The following is a 15,361-nucleotide window of genomic DNA, read 5'->3' on the forward strand; positions in this document are numbered from 1 at the left end:
AGACCTAAGCTTCAGCTTTCTATACTACTTACGTGCTGCTCCTGTAAGCGTTAAGGAGAAAGCCCTGCACATGGTTGCTATTGTCGCCCCTTGCAACTCCATCCATGACCTGAAGGTCTCTAGATGCTCAGTTGGATCTCTTTCACCTCCATATAACTCGAGTTGAGGCATTTTAAATTTTGTTGGCAATGGGGCCTCCAGTATATCTTTGGTGAACGGTGGTTCTACCTCCTCTAAGAATGGTTCTGACTTTTCTCCATCCCATCCACCCATTTCTTAAGCTTTTTCAATTCTGCTTTAAGATTTGCCAACCCAGTACTAGCATTAGAGTCCTCTGACTCATGCTTCTTATATTGACATTTTGAATTCAACTTGTGGCGCAAATCCTACTTGGTCTCCAGCATATGTTGGAGGTCCCTTGGGTGATCAATATGACTTGCATGAGTCTCAGCTCTTCTGGCTGATCTGGTAGGGTTGCTCTTCTGATGAACCCGTTGTGAGCGATTAGTGTTATCTTGTAAAGTATCTTACATGTCATTCTGCAACCCTTCTTCCTCTCATGGAGGCGAATTTGGGTTTGCTCTATATTCCTGGTTCTCTATATATTGGAGAACCCTGGCCATACTATGCGTTAAATCAACCACTTTTTGCGTGAATGGTGGATGTGACCCAACGTTGCTACGTTACTTTCTTGGTGGACTAGGGATTGGGGGCAATCTGCTATTGCGACTACGATAACTACGCTGACTCATGATTACCGAGGGTTTTATGCGATCTTAATAATAGTGTTTTATATCTTCCCCACAGACAGCGCCAAACTATTGACCATCAGCTTCCCCCAACTCATTTGTTATTAGTGAAGCAAAGGAATGATGAGTCATTGAAGGACTATATTGTTCGTTTTAACAAAGAGGCAGTAAGAGTAGAAAATTGTACATATACGGTGGCATTAACGGCAATAATGGCAGGCTTGTAACCAGGAAGATTCCATTACTCGCTAGCCAAGAATGCACCAAGGACCTTCCCTGAGTTGTTATCGAGAGCACAGAAATATTCTAATGCCGACGAGCTGACAAATGCAAAGAGATGAGTAGACCCGGACCTTAGGAGAGCTGAAGAAAAATGAAAAAAGAAGGATGAACAAGTTGAAAATCGAGACAAAAGAACTAGACCAGGAGACAGCAGGGGACCAAGAGTCCACAAATCAGGTACTCTAGGTACACGCCACTTAGCGTACTAAGAGAACAACTGCTCATGCAGATAAGAGATTTAAATTTGTTGTGGAGGCCCAAAGAAATTAGGACCGCACCCAATCGAAGAGACAGAAGCAAATATTGTTGGTCTCATAGAGATCATGGCCATAATACTAATGACTGCTTTAATCTTAAAGAGGAAATAGAGTCTTTAATCCAGCAAGGGTATTTGAAAGACTTTGTAAAAAAGAAAGAGTACAGGGATATTCAAAATGAAGCCTCGGCTGATGTGCCGCAAAATATTGCTACAGTAGCACCCGACCATATAGAAAACTAAGAGGTTGTAGGTGAAGCCCCTATAAGAACTATATTTGGTGGACTTGCAGGAGGAGGGGACTCCAATAAGGCACGAAAAGCTCACGTACAGGAGGTTCGAGCAACACTGGGGGTTTTACTAGTAAACTTAGTAGGCAAACCCCTAAAAGAGACTAAGATGGAATATAACACCATCACTTTTATAGAAGAAGAAGTAGAAGGATACATCAACCGCACAATGATGCCCTAGTTATTTCAATAACTCTAGCAAACAGAAAAGTCTTCAGAGTTTTAATGGACAGCGGGAGTTCAGCAGATATTTTATATGCAGCAGCATTTGACAAGATGAATATAAGAAAGGAAAAATTAAAGCCAATTCGCACTCTATTGATTGACTTTAATGGAGAGTGCTTAATTTCTTTGGGCAGTACAAATCTACTAGTCACTATTGGAGAACCACCTCACTAAGCTACCAAGATGGTAGGCTTCTCAGTGGTAGAGCACCCTTCAGTCAACAATTTTATCTTAGGCAAACCAACCCTAAATCTTTTCCGGCCAATAACCTCAACTTACCACTTAATGATAAAATTCCCTACGGAAATTGGGACTGGAATCTTAAGGTCAGATCAAGAAGAATCTAAAAAATGTTATGCCACAGCCATAAAGGCAAAATGGATAAATAGGAATTCCTTCAAGTCACGCTTGATCCTAGAGAAGAGAATAAACACTCACGGAGTAAGTAAAGTAAAAACTAAAGGGTTTGAAACTCCACCAGGTGAGCAAATGTACAAAGGCTGATTTATATAGAAATGAGAAGAGAGAGAAACAACTTGAGCTCTTATACTTCGGGTGAAACCAAAAGCTAGGAGCTGGGGAGTAACTATTGTAGAAAATATAAAGTAGTTAATAAAGCGCAAATTGTTGCCCCTAGAAAGTGTGCTCCCCTAAGAATGGGGAGCAGAGGTTCCACCTCTGAGAATGGGCCCCAAAAAGTGTGTTCCCCCAAAAATGGGGAGCAGGGATTCTACCCCTAAGATTGGGGTCCCAAAAAATATGCTCCCCCAAGAATAGGGAGCAGAGGTTTCATCTTCAGGAATGGGCCCTAGAAAATGTGCTCCCTTAGAGCAGCAGCTACCCCCAGGATTGGGGCCCCAGAAAGTGTACTCCCCCAAGAATAGGGAGCAGCTACCCTAGAATTGAGGCTCAGATAGTGTACTTCCCCAAGAATGGGGAGTAAGCATTCTACCCTTAGGATTGGGGCCCTAGAAAATATGCTCCCCCAAGAATGGGGAGTAAAGATTCCACTTCCAAGAATGGGCCCCAGAAAAGTGTGCTTCCCCCAAGAATGGGGAGTAGGGATTCTACCCCGGGATTGGGGCCCCAGAAAATATGATCCCCTAAGAATGGAAAGCAGATGTTCCACCTTTAGGAATGGACCCTAGAAAGTGTTCTCCCCTAAAAAGAATGTGGAGTAGGGATTCTACCCCTAGGATTGGGGCCCTAGAAAATATGCTCCCCCAAGAATTGGGAGCAAAGGTTTCACCTCCAGGAATGGGCCTAGAAAATGTGCTCCCCAAAAATGGGAAACATAGATTTTACCACAGGAATGGGGCCCTACAAAATATGCTCCACAGAATGGGAGGAAGGAATTATACCTTCAAGGATAAGCCCCAGAAGCCATGCTCCCCAAGAATGGGGAGCAGGGGTGGAGGATGGCAAAAGTCATGGTTCCAGACAGTCCTTGACCTAGTTTTAGATTATGGATCACACAAGAAAAGTCAAGTCCAAGTAGAGGAGCTATCGTTGAAGGACAATAGTAGGGCATTGCTTGGCCCAGAAGGAAATTAAGTAGAGTTTGACTCTGATACAACTTATGAAAAGGTAGAAATACTTTGTAATTAAAATCCTAGAGGATAGAGGAAAATTAGGTAGAATTCAAGTAAGAAAATGACTTTATCTATAGAAGACTATAAAAGCAGAGGTCTCTCATAGTGTAAGGGATCGAAAAAAAAAAGCAAATAGAGAGGGAGTCAAGTTGTAAGTGCGATCTTCATAAAATATTTGTCTTTCTTTACTCGTGAACGTAGGCCAAAGGCCGAACCACGTTAATTGTCTGTGTCTTTTCGTTATATCGCCCCCACGTAAATTAATTTTCTAAGTTGACCAGAAATCTGCATCAATAGATGCGTCTAACAATTATTCTAGACTCTTTACATGTAGTCTTTTTAGGTTAGTTTTTATATTTTTTTCGGTGGGTGATATTTGTTGAGATTATTTATATGTATAGTTCAAGAAATTTTCTTGATATATGATTCATTGGGGGTTGCCAGAGGCTCTAGATGGTAGAAAATAAGGGCATGGATCAATTTTGTTGCATTTTATTTGGTGGGAGTACCTTTAAGTGCAGTGCTTGGTTTTGTAGTTCATTTAAAAAGGAAAGGGCTTTGGATTGGAATAGTTGTTGGTCCTTCTATGCAGTTAACGCTTCTTTTTCTTACTGCGTATTTCACCAGTTGGAACAACTAGGTAATCCTTATTTAGAATAACATCTTATAGATAGTTACCAAGGATTGCATTTTGCCCTTTTGTTAATTTGTTTTAGTAGATTTTTTTTTTCATTCATGGTCGTGGGTAGCTAAGGCTAGAGATAGGATGAGGGAAAGGTAGAGAAGCTTGGCTATTCAGGACATATGATAAAGCACTTCTTGTGAGTAATTAACTTTACTGATTCAAGCTATGTTGTGCTATGTTACTTTTCATTATTACTTTTAAACTATAATAGCTACTTTTGTTTTCAGTTTTTGTTTGAATGGTGTTCTATACTGTTTGTTCAACTTTTGGAAATATAAGGGTGTGCGTGTGTTTTGTTTTTGGTTTTGTTGTTGACTAACTAATTTTTAGAATATGGATGATAATTAAATGTTCATTTTATTTTGGTTTTATTTTTCTATTGGGATTAATATGCTTCGAGCCGTTAAGACATAGAGTAGTGATTCAAAACATGATTGCTTGTTACAATATATTAAGGGAAATAATCAGTCACCCATCTATAAATTATGTTATACTAAAAATATTATAAAAGTTTGAATTTGTCTATCATCTATCTCAAGTTTGTAATTTCTATCAATCATCTACTGAAAAGATAGAATTATCCTTACAAATTGACCATCACTGCCATTTATGAATGTTTCTATTTTTCTTTCATTATATAAGAGTAATTTTATATTCTTTTTAATGAAAAACTAATACAAAATAACAAACTTAGGCTAGAAAATTGAACAAATTAAAAAAAAAAATTTATATATTTTTTAGCATAAAGTAAACTTAAGTTGGATGTTGACAATTTCCTATGCATTTATGCCTTCAGGGAATGTTAAAAGAATTTGTTCCCATTGATTATGGTTTCATAGAATGTGTGTAAATCCTCATTTTGAGGGTGGATATTTTGTGTAGGTTTGATTCTACAGTATGGTACGCATCGGCATGTTATGTAAAGAACAATATCAGTACGTGTATATTTTGTTAGTGCACGTGACATGACATGATTTCCACATGTGTTGGGTTGGATTGAGAATTTTAAACATGTGATCCTTAAAAACTTGATATAATTGAAGATGGGATAACGCACAACACGTAAAAAAGCCCACAATAGACATGCTTCACTAGTAGGCTAGCACGCGGACCAATGTATATCAAAGTAAAATTTTTTAACAAAATGTAAATTTCAAATTTTATAATTTTATAAATAACTTGAAATTGAATCTTTTGTTATATTTTATTAGTGTAGGTTTTTAAAATTCAGACAGGCGATACTGACATAGCACAGCCCATTGGCCACCTCTAGAAAAGAGTAAAGAACAAAAAGTACTATTAATAAAAGCCTATCTTGTATTAAAAGAGAAATACAAAATTACAATAATAATGTACAGAGTCAAGAGACCAAATGCAAAATTCCACATGTACATCAAAAGACAAATAAAATCCTCAAAAGATTGTGGGGTTGTTATCACTGATGCCTAGTCCTTCTGATGAATTAATTAATTCTAGTACTGGCTAGCAACGTTGAAGTCATATCATGATGAGCCCTAGTTGTATTGCATGGAGTGAGCTGAACGAGCGCTGTAGAAATAGATGCTTGTGATGATAGCTCTTTTTCAAAATGTTTGTTGTTGTAACGATCACCTTCTATCAATTCATTTGATCTTTTTAGGGTTTCAGCTGAAATAATAATCGGCTTCAAGCCGGAGTCGCTGCCGTGCCGGTGCTATCTTTGTTGTCGACGGATGGTGGACGACGAGGGTAAAAGAAATCAGTAGGAAAGAAATGATATTGAAGGCCAGCCATGAAAAACGTAGATAAAAGAGATATCTCTTATGTTTAAATTTTTTGGAACAAAAAGCTTTATGTCTTCTTTTTCTTATACTGTGTGTAATAAGTTTTGCTCTTTCTTTTTGTTCTTTATTTCTATAGAAGTAGTAATAATAGAAGCAGAATATTCATAGAAGGCAGTACGTGTCTTGGGCTCCAAGTTCGTTCTTTTGTGCATATGTAAAGAATAGGATTTGCCATTTTGGTTTTTATTAAATAATAATTACATATTAAAATTCTAAAAAGAAAATTATATATTAAAACCTTTGTCTTTCACTGGTCTTAATATCTAGAATGGAAGCTTCTTTTATTGTCAAAAGAAACTTCCCGCTAAGTGTTATCACAGCTTGCAGTATTTTTTTTTAGCATTGATGCATTAAACAGGACAAAATGAGAATGAAAATAACAATATACTCTGTTCGATTTATTTTTTTAATTAAAAAATAATCAATTAATTCATTAATTTCAATTGTATGTATTGCTATTAGTATTACTGTTATATTAGTCTTCAGTTTCTTTAAGCCACATCACTAATACTAAACTAACTTAACATTCAGACAGGCTGGCTTTAGAGTATTGGCAGTCTTAGGCTTTTTTTTATGGGGCCTCTTTAAATTCAACAGCTATCTATGCTCAAAGTAACATAAAAGAGCTCAAAATTCAATCAATTTTAAACTATATTTTGTATATCAACAATCAACAATATAGCATAAAATTTCAAAAAAGAAAGTAGTTGAGAAGATATCTTATTTTACTTCTTTTGAATTATTATTTCAAGAATCTTTTTTTTTACTTCAAAAGTGGACCAATAAATGTAATAATTTTTCTTACAGAGAAGAGCCCAAGAAATTTTATAATGTTAAAAATTATTTTTTAAATTAGACAAAGAATTTAATATTTTTCTTCAAAAAAAAAACTAATATTGAATTAACGGTTAGATAATACTACTAATTATAACACTTTTACATTAAGGTTATCAAGTATAGAATAGATTGCCAAATAGGTTACCAAATATAGAACTGATAAAAAAATTCTTAAGTGTACGATAATTATTAATTAAAGAGAGGCTTAACAAATAGATTTTCCTTTATAAGTAACTTAAAAAATCTATAAATTTGAGTATATTATATAAAAATTTATAATATATGAGATCTAAATGACCACAATAAGACCTTAATATGTAAAATCCAAGGCGATCATTTAATTCTATTCATAGTTAGCGTAGAACTCCAAGGCAAGAAGCCAATTAGACCTAACAAAATAAACAATGACAACAGTAGAAGCCATGGGCGGACTCAATTAAGGCCCAAGAGGGGCTTCAGCCCACCCTTAGTCATTAAATTTTCTTTTAAATGTACTTCAAACCCCTTCTAAAAAAGTTAGATAAAAATATTTGGACACATTTTTCATATATTAAAAGATTTTGTAGTTCAATGGTAAAAGTGTTATTTAATGGTTTCAAAACGTTGGTTCAAATCTCATTAACCACATTATTTTATTTTTTTAAATATTCTGTGGAAACTATTTCGAAAAATGATATTTTCATGCATTTAAAAAAATAATTTATTACTATTATTTAGAATTTAAAAAAAATAAAAAAATGAGTTTATAAGACTTAAAATGTATTTAAGTGAAAATAAAAAAAAATCTAAGTTAAATAAAAAAATTTTGAACTAAACCCCCCCTCATTTTAGTTTCTAGGTCCGTCATTGGCTAAAGCGGATGGTAAGTACTCCACGAAAAAAGTGCATTTCAAAAAAAAGTAATTTATTCACTTTTATAGGAATAAAAAGTGTACAGGTAAAGAAAAGAATGAGAGACATTTTTTTTCACAAGTAAAAATAAGAAGAATAGAATAATTAATCCATTTAGTTTTAATTTTGAGTTTTGTTTTGTTTTGTCCTTTTGAATTCAATCTTATGGAATAAGAAATTATAGTACGGTCCCTATTTACTAATGTTTCATTGAATAAGGATAAATAAATATTAGGGATGACAAATTGGTCCACTGAGATTGGATATTTATATATATGGTCCAATTATATTGGATAATATATGTTGCGAATGTTGGTTGTATTTTACAGTTGTGTGTTGATTATTTTTTGTAAATACCAATTTTTAGTAACCAAAATTTTAGGAGATTTAAGTCTTATTTTTCAGGAATACTAATTTGGAATATCCTAACTGTTTTTTACCGTTTTTCCCTAAGGTCTTACCTATATAAATATATATTATTTCTTATTGCATTGTAATAAGATTCAAATAAAAAATCTGAATTTGCACATGGTATAAGAGCAGCTCTTTTGATCCAAGCCTTTGATTATTTTTTTTCCTTACATTCTAAAGGCTCAAACCTTCCAGTGGAGAATGTTAGCTTGATGATAACAAATAAAATTAAAAATGATTAAGTTTTTAAAAGCTCAAATTATTTTTTATACATTTTAAATAAATCATTATTTTCACCTTATTAAGGTTTCAGATTTAATGGAAAAATGATTTTATGAAATTAGTTGTTCTTCAAGTTTATGATCAAATTGAAAAAGTTTTGAAACTCTGGAATTGGACTTATTTGTAAAGTTTTATGAAGATTTGGACTATAGTATAATTATATAAAGTTGTGAGATAATATTATAATTTTAAAAACTAATTTCACTATATCAATCACTGTAGCAAACGGCAAACCATTTACTACAAACGGCTAACCAATTATTTCCAGAGAGATTAATTTGTTTTGTAGGTTTCTGAAAATTAACGGCTAACCGATAATTCTAAATGGCTAACCGTTTATTTGAAATTTAGTCTAACGGTCATTTGCACTAGTTAAAACGGTAAACCGATAAGAGTTAACAGCGATTCAATTTCTGTCAGAAAGTCAATAACGGCTAGTTTTCAGCACCAACTATAAAATGGCTCAATCAAATTCAAACAAGGAGAGATCCAAGAGCTATCATTAAGCTTGCTACTGAGCATATAACCATTAGAGCTTTAAACTTGTTTTTGCTTCTTTGATTCACACATTGCGCATTCGTTTGTAATCAAACACATTGTGTGAGAGAAAAATAATTTGTAATCTTTATCCTTGAGAGGTTGTAAGTGTTGGGATACACTTGGATTAAGAGATTAGGGATAATCTCTTGTTGTAAAGGTCCATTGATACCTTAGAAGTCAATTGTAAAAAACTTGAAGCCTTGAGAGGTTTGGATAGTGAAATCCTCGGGCCGAGTGAGCTTGGAGGCGTGGATGTAGGCGGGGATTACTGAACCACGTAAAAATCATTGTATTTGTTTTCTCTTCCCTTACTCTTTTATTATTGTGCTTTATTAAATTTATTATTTTTTATTTCATTAAGGTAATAGGATTAAATTGTTGTGTGGTTTGTTTACTTTAAGTTTTAAAAACTCAATTCACCCCCCTCTTGGGTTGCCTAGTTAGTATTTCAGAGAAGACAACAAGCCCTGCATAAGAGTTTGAGATTTCTTCCAGTTCTATCATGAAGCAAAACATATTTTCGGTCTTCTAACATACTGAAAACCCATCTTTGCAAATAACTCTACACAAGTTAAATGGCAAAAATTTTTTACAATGGTCTCAACCGGTCACCTTATTTTTTCGTGGCAAAGGCCAATTAGAGTATATTACAGAAGAAACCAAAGCACCTGATGTCTCGAATCTTGGTTATCCAAAGTGGGTTGCTAAAAATTTGATAGTGCAAGCATGGTTGATCAACTCAATGGACGTGGAGATTGGTAGGACTTTATCTCTTTCTACCAACTGACACAACTCAAAAGTGTATTACTCTCAAGTATAAGAGTGTCTAGTTATAATATAACCCGGTGAGACCGGGGTCCAACCACAGGGAGTTTTAAATCTAGTAAAACTAAGAAAATTAATTGTAGGGAAAAGAAATTATTCGAAATCAATTTAAAAATAAGCTAAGGTTTAGGATCCACTCTCTATATTCAAACTATAATTTTAATACTCTCTCATTTATATTTTATCTCACTTTTACCAATTAATTATTATATCATTTAATTCTATGTGTATGGATAAATATAGAATAAAGTACCTAATGTGCCACACTATATTAATGTGTCGACATTATGTCAAAATACCATAAAATCCAGTGAGATTTATAAATTAACATGATATAAAAATAATTAGAAAAGAATTAAATAAACTTAAAAAATCATTTGAGAAAATAATAATAATTAATAGTTTGAAACATTGAGTTTCACCCTTCACCTCAGCTTAATAAAATTAGCTACTCATATTGAAAGAAAACACAATACTCTTTTTATTTGATAAACTTTTTGAAATATATTACAAAGAAAATTGATACAAATGGAAACAAGAAAAGAAAAGAAACAAAGAAAGAAAGAAATTCTTCAGTTGCACTCTATTCTTTCTCGGCTTAAGCTCTCAAAAATAGCTCTCTCGGCTTTTTGAAAAGGATCCCCCAAATTCCTTCTGGCCCCCGACTTTTATAGGCAACATTTGCCTCCTCTTCATTCTTTTTATTCTTATTTAATTTATTATTATATTATTAATTTATTTTTTATAATTTAAATGAATGTTGAGAAGTGTGATAACCAGGAGGCGTGATGACCTCCTGACCATCACAGGCAACCAAAAGATGGTTGCCTTTTACTCTTTCGTCTTTTTGTTCTTTTTTTTAATTATTTTTTATTATTATATCTCCTCAATTGTGTTCCAATAGTTCTTCTTTGTTCCCGCTTTCAATTCCAATTTCATCTTTATTCCTAAAAAATATTTACAAGATAAAAATTAACAAATTACGAATTAATTTAACATAAAATATATTTGGGGAGTATTAAAAGAATTTAGGAATGATGAACGCATTAATTAACACAATAAGTGAAAAACTAATAATTTTATCCTTATTAAATGTACACTTTTTAGTATCAATCACCAACCGCAAAGGAGCTTTAAGAAGCCGTGACAGAAACCTGCTCTGACTAGGGGAATGTAGTTTAACTTTTTGAAATCAAGTCACAGTTACGTGAGCATAAGCAAGGGAGTCTCTCGGTGACTCAATGTCTTAGTTCTATGCACAATAGATGGTAAGAACTCAACCTTTACTATGAATCCTAGTGGCATTGTTCTGAGGATGCTACCAAATATAAGATGATGTTAGACAAAGAACGTCTCTTTGATTTTCTTTATAGACTCAACAAAGAACATGATGAAGTTTGTGACAAAATACTAAGAAAGAATCATTTGCCTTCCATCCATAAAGCAATTTTTTTAGCTGAGGCGTAAAGAAAGTCAAAAGAGAGTTATGATGCGATTAGTTAAGGAACTGAGACAAAGAGATCAACATTAGTGAGCAAAAAAAAAAAAAAGATCAACTAGGTGACTAAAAGGGGCAAAACATGGAGAACATTTCTACTATGACTATTACCATAAAAAAGGATATACCCGAGACTCATACTGGGAGTTTCATGGAAAGTCAGTAGATTGGAAACTAAAACACCAGCAAAAACCAAAGGGAATGGTAACAGAGAAAGCTAATTAGTTTTCCCTCACAAAAGATCAATTCGAAATGCTGCAGCAATCTTCATACAAAATCAGTAAGCAAAAGGTAATGACATGCCCTCCTCTACCTGCAATACTATCCATCAGCCTTTAACATACAATCCCTCAAAAAGAATCCTTAGATTGCTGATTTAGGGGCCTCAGACTATATGACAGAGGTCTTCTCAACTTTTCTCTATTTACACTCTATGTTTAGGTAATTATAAAATGAGGATTGTTGATGGATCGTTATCCACTATTGCTGGAAAATGAACGCTAAAACTATCAGATTGTCTCACTCTTTTTTTTTTAGTTTTACATGTCCCTAATCTTAAGTGCAATCTTCTTTCAATTAGCACATGTACCAAAGACCCTAACTATGTAGCTAAATTCTATGGTTCTAAATGTGTATTTCAGGATCCAATCTTGGGGATGATAATTGGAAATGTGTAAGAATACGAAGGACCGTACTATCTCAAGAATAAAGGGCCTGTGAAAGTACAAGCTCAAGTCTCTTAATGTGAATTTATTTCTTCTGAAATAATGTTGTGGCATGATAAGTTAGGCCATTCTAACTTTTTATATCTAAAAACCTTATATCTTTCCTTATTCAAAAATAAAGATTTAAGTTGATTACATTGTGAATTTTTTCAGATGGTTAAACATACATTTGTTTCATTTCTTGGTCAACCTTATAAACCATCATAGCCTTTCTCTTTGATTCATAATGATATTTGGGGTGCATTATAGGTTAACAACCTATCAAAAACCAAATGGTTCATTATATTGATAGATGACCACTCTAGGACAACTTGGGTATACATTTTAAAGGAAAAATCTAAAGCAAACAAACCTTTAAATAGTTCCATGCCATGGTAATAACCAATTTCAAACTGACATTCATGTACTCTGCACAAATAATGGAATCGAGTATTTCAATTCCATTTTAGAAAGTTACAAAATGGCTCGGCTATCCTCCCTAGCCACCCCAACTCCCCAAATTAGTCGGATTTTTCCTCCCCGACAATAAGGAGTAAAATAAAAAAGATACCTTTTAGAGGTTATTAGGGCAATTATGTTCACAACCAATATATTAAAAATATATTGTGGGGAGACCATTCTTACAGCATCTTACCTTTCAAACTGTATGTCCTTTCGAGTTCTTAAATTTGAGACAACTATTTATGTTTTTCTTGAAAGCTACCCACAAAATCATCTTGTTACCTATAATCCTACATTCAAAACTTTCTGTTGTACAACCTTTATATATCTTCTGAGTCTTCAAACAACAAAACTGTCTTTTAGAGTCATCAAGTGTCTGTTTTTAGGATATTCTCCTACCAAGAAAGGGTACAAATGTTATAATCCTCAAATAAAGAAACTATTTGTCACCATGGATGTCAAGTTCTTTGAAAATCAACATTTCTACCTAAGTAATTCTCTTTAAAGGGAGAATTTGAGAGAAGATAATTCTTAGGCTCCTCTTGACATCTTAGAACCTATCCAAACTGAGATCCCTACACTAATTTCTCAGCCTACTAATAATTCCAGCCTAAACCCTAATCTAGAACCCAATCTACCTAGTAATTCTAGCTTGACCTAATTTGCCCGCTAATTCCAACTTAAAACCCAATTTTCCAAATGATTATACACTTATTTCAGATCTACCAAACACCCCATCACTTAGTCTAGAGCTTTATTCTAGCCCACCTTACATCACAAAACTCAATCAACCAATAGCATTACCAAGGAATGAGGGTATATAAGCCAATTTACATTTAGAGGAATCAATAGGCGAGTTTCTTGTCCATTCACGAAGGAAGAATAAAACTCAAGAGGTATAGCTACTTATAGATCTAGCATAACCAAGATCTGAACTAAGGAATGATCAAAACCACCTACTGAACATACTAAGAACGAAGTTTAGAAGTCCATAGATTTGCCTACTATGATAAGGAAAATAGTGAGAAAATGCACCAAACATCCTATTTATATTTTTTTGTCATATGCAAAATATATCTAAAGAGTATAGTTTTGTGGCCAATCTATCTAATACCACTATTTCAAGAAACATCCATGAAGCCCTTGAGCCAAATGAGTATAAGAAAGTTATCTAAGAAGATATTGGAGCCTTAACAAAATGTAACACATGGGACCTTTTGCCAATACTTAAAGACAAGAGGACTATGCAAAACAAGTGGGTATTTAAAATCAAATGTAAGGTTGATGGAAGTGTGAACAAGTATAAAGCATGACTCATGGTGAAGGGTTTCACACAAGCCTATGGGGTGGACTACCTAAAGACTTTTGCGCCAATGGCAAAGCTTAATACTGTAAGGATTCTTCTCTCTCTTGTTGCAATTTTGGATTGGTCTCTCAACCAACTTGATATCAAGAATGCCTTCTTGAATGGAGAATTAGAAGAAGAGAATTACATGGACATAATGCCTGGTTTTGAAGAAAATTGACCATCTGGAAGAGTTTATCAGTTAAAAAAGTCTCTTTATGGCCTTAAACATTCTTTTAGGGTCTGGTTCGACCGATTTAGGAAAGTCTTGAGAATATGTGGATACTCTCAGGGCAAGTCGATCACACTATATTTCCACAAACAGTTTATAGAATGGAAGTTAGTTATTTTAATCGTGTACGTTGATGACATTATATTAATAGGGGATGACAAAAAAGAGCTATAAGGATTGAAGACAAAATTGGCCCGTGAATTTGAAATTAAGGATCTTGGTTCACTACGTTATTTTCGAGGAATGGAAGTGGCTAGAACAACCAAATGTATTCTAGTTACACAGCAAAAATGCACCTTATATTTGGCAAAGGAAACTGGCATGACTGACTGTAAATCTGCTATCACACCAGTTGAACCAAATAGCAAGTTGGCTCTTGAAGAAAATAGTACACCCTTGGAGAAGAGGAGATATCAAAGATTGGTAAGAAGATTAATCTACCTTTCCCATACCAAACATAATATTGCTTTTGCAGTTATCTTAGTAAGCCAGTTCATGTACTCTCCAAGAGAAGCTCACTTGGTGGTAGTAAATCGGATACTTTAATACTTAAGGTCAACACCAAGAAAGGGACTTTATTTTGTAAAAGGAAAAAAAAAAGAATATAGAAGCATTTGTTGATGCGGATTAGGCTGAAAATGTCATGGATAAAAAGTCTATAACATGTTATTGTAATAAGGTGCGGGGAAACCTTGTGACTTGGAGAAGCAAGAAGTAATTGTTGCAGTACGAAGCAATGCCGAAGTAAAGTTTCGAGCACTAGCACATGCAGTATGTGAGTATATGTGGATAAAACATGTTCTCAAAGAATTACAAATAATCAAAGACAATCCTTTGCAACTTTATTGTGATAATAAGGCAGCAATTAATATTGCTCATAATCATGTCCATCATGACAGGACAAAACATATGGAGGTAGACTGGCATTTCATTAAAAAGAAACTAGAAAATAGAGATATTGTTTGGTGTTATTCTGATAGGAAATAAACTACAGATATGCTAACAAAATTAGTACCTGAACACAAGTTTGAAGAGTTTGTATGCAAGCTGGGCATAAAGAATATCTATGCTCTAGCGTGAGGGGGAGTATTGCAAATGTTAGCTATAATTTACAGCTGTGTGTTAACTATTTTTTGCCAATACCAGTTTGTAGTAACCAAATTTTAGGAGATTTAGTTTATGTTTTTTAGGGATATTAATTTGGAATATCCTACTTGTTTTTTATCATTTTTCCCTAAGGTCTAATGTATATAAATTGATATTCTTTCTCATTATATTGTAATAAGATTCAAATAGAAAATATGAATTTGCACAATATCCATCCAATTTTTTTTATATAGATATGGATATTTTTTTTAATATTCAATTGGATATTAAATGGATATGGATATTAGATGAGTTCCAATATCCAATCCATTTATCATATTTTTAG

Source organism: Citrus clementina, unplaced genomic scaffold (assembly GCF_000493195.1).
Source record: "Citrus clementina cultivar Clemenules unplaced genomic scaffold, Citrus_clementina_v1.0 scaffold_9, whole genome shotgun sequence".
In the NCBI taxonomy this organism is placed as follows: Eukaryota; Viridiplantae; Streptophyta; class Magnoliopsida; order Sapindales; family Rutaceae; genus Citrus; species Citrus x clementina.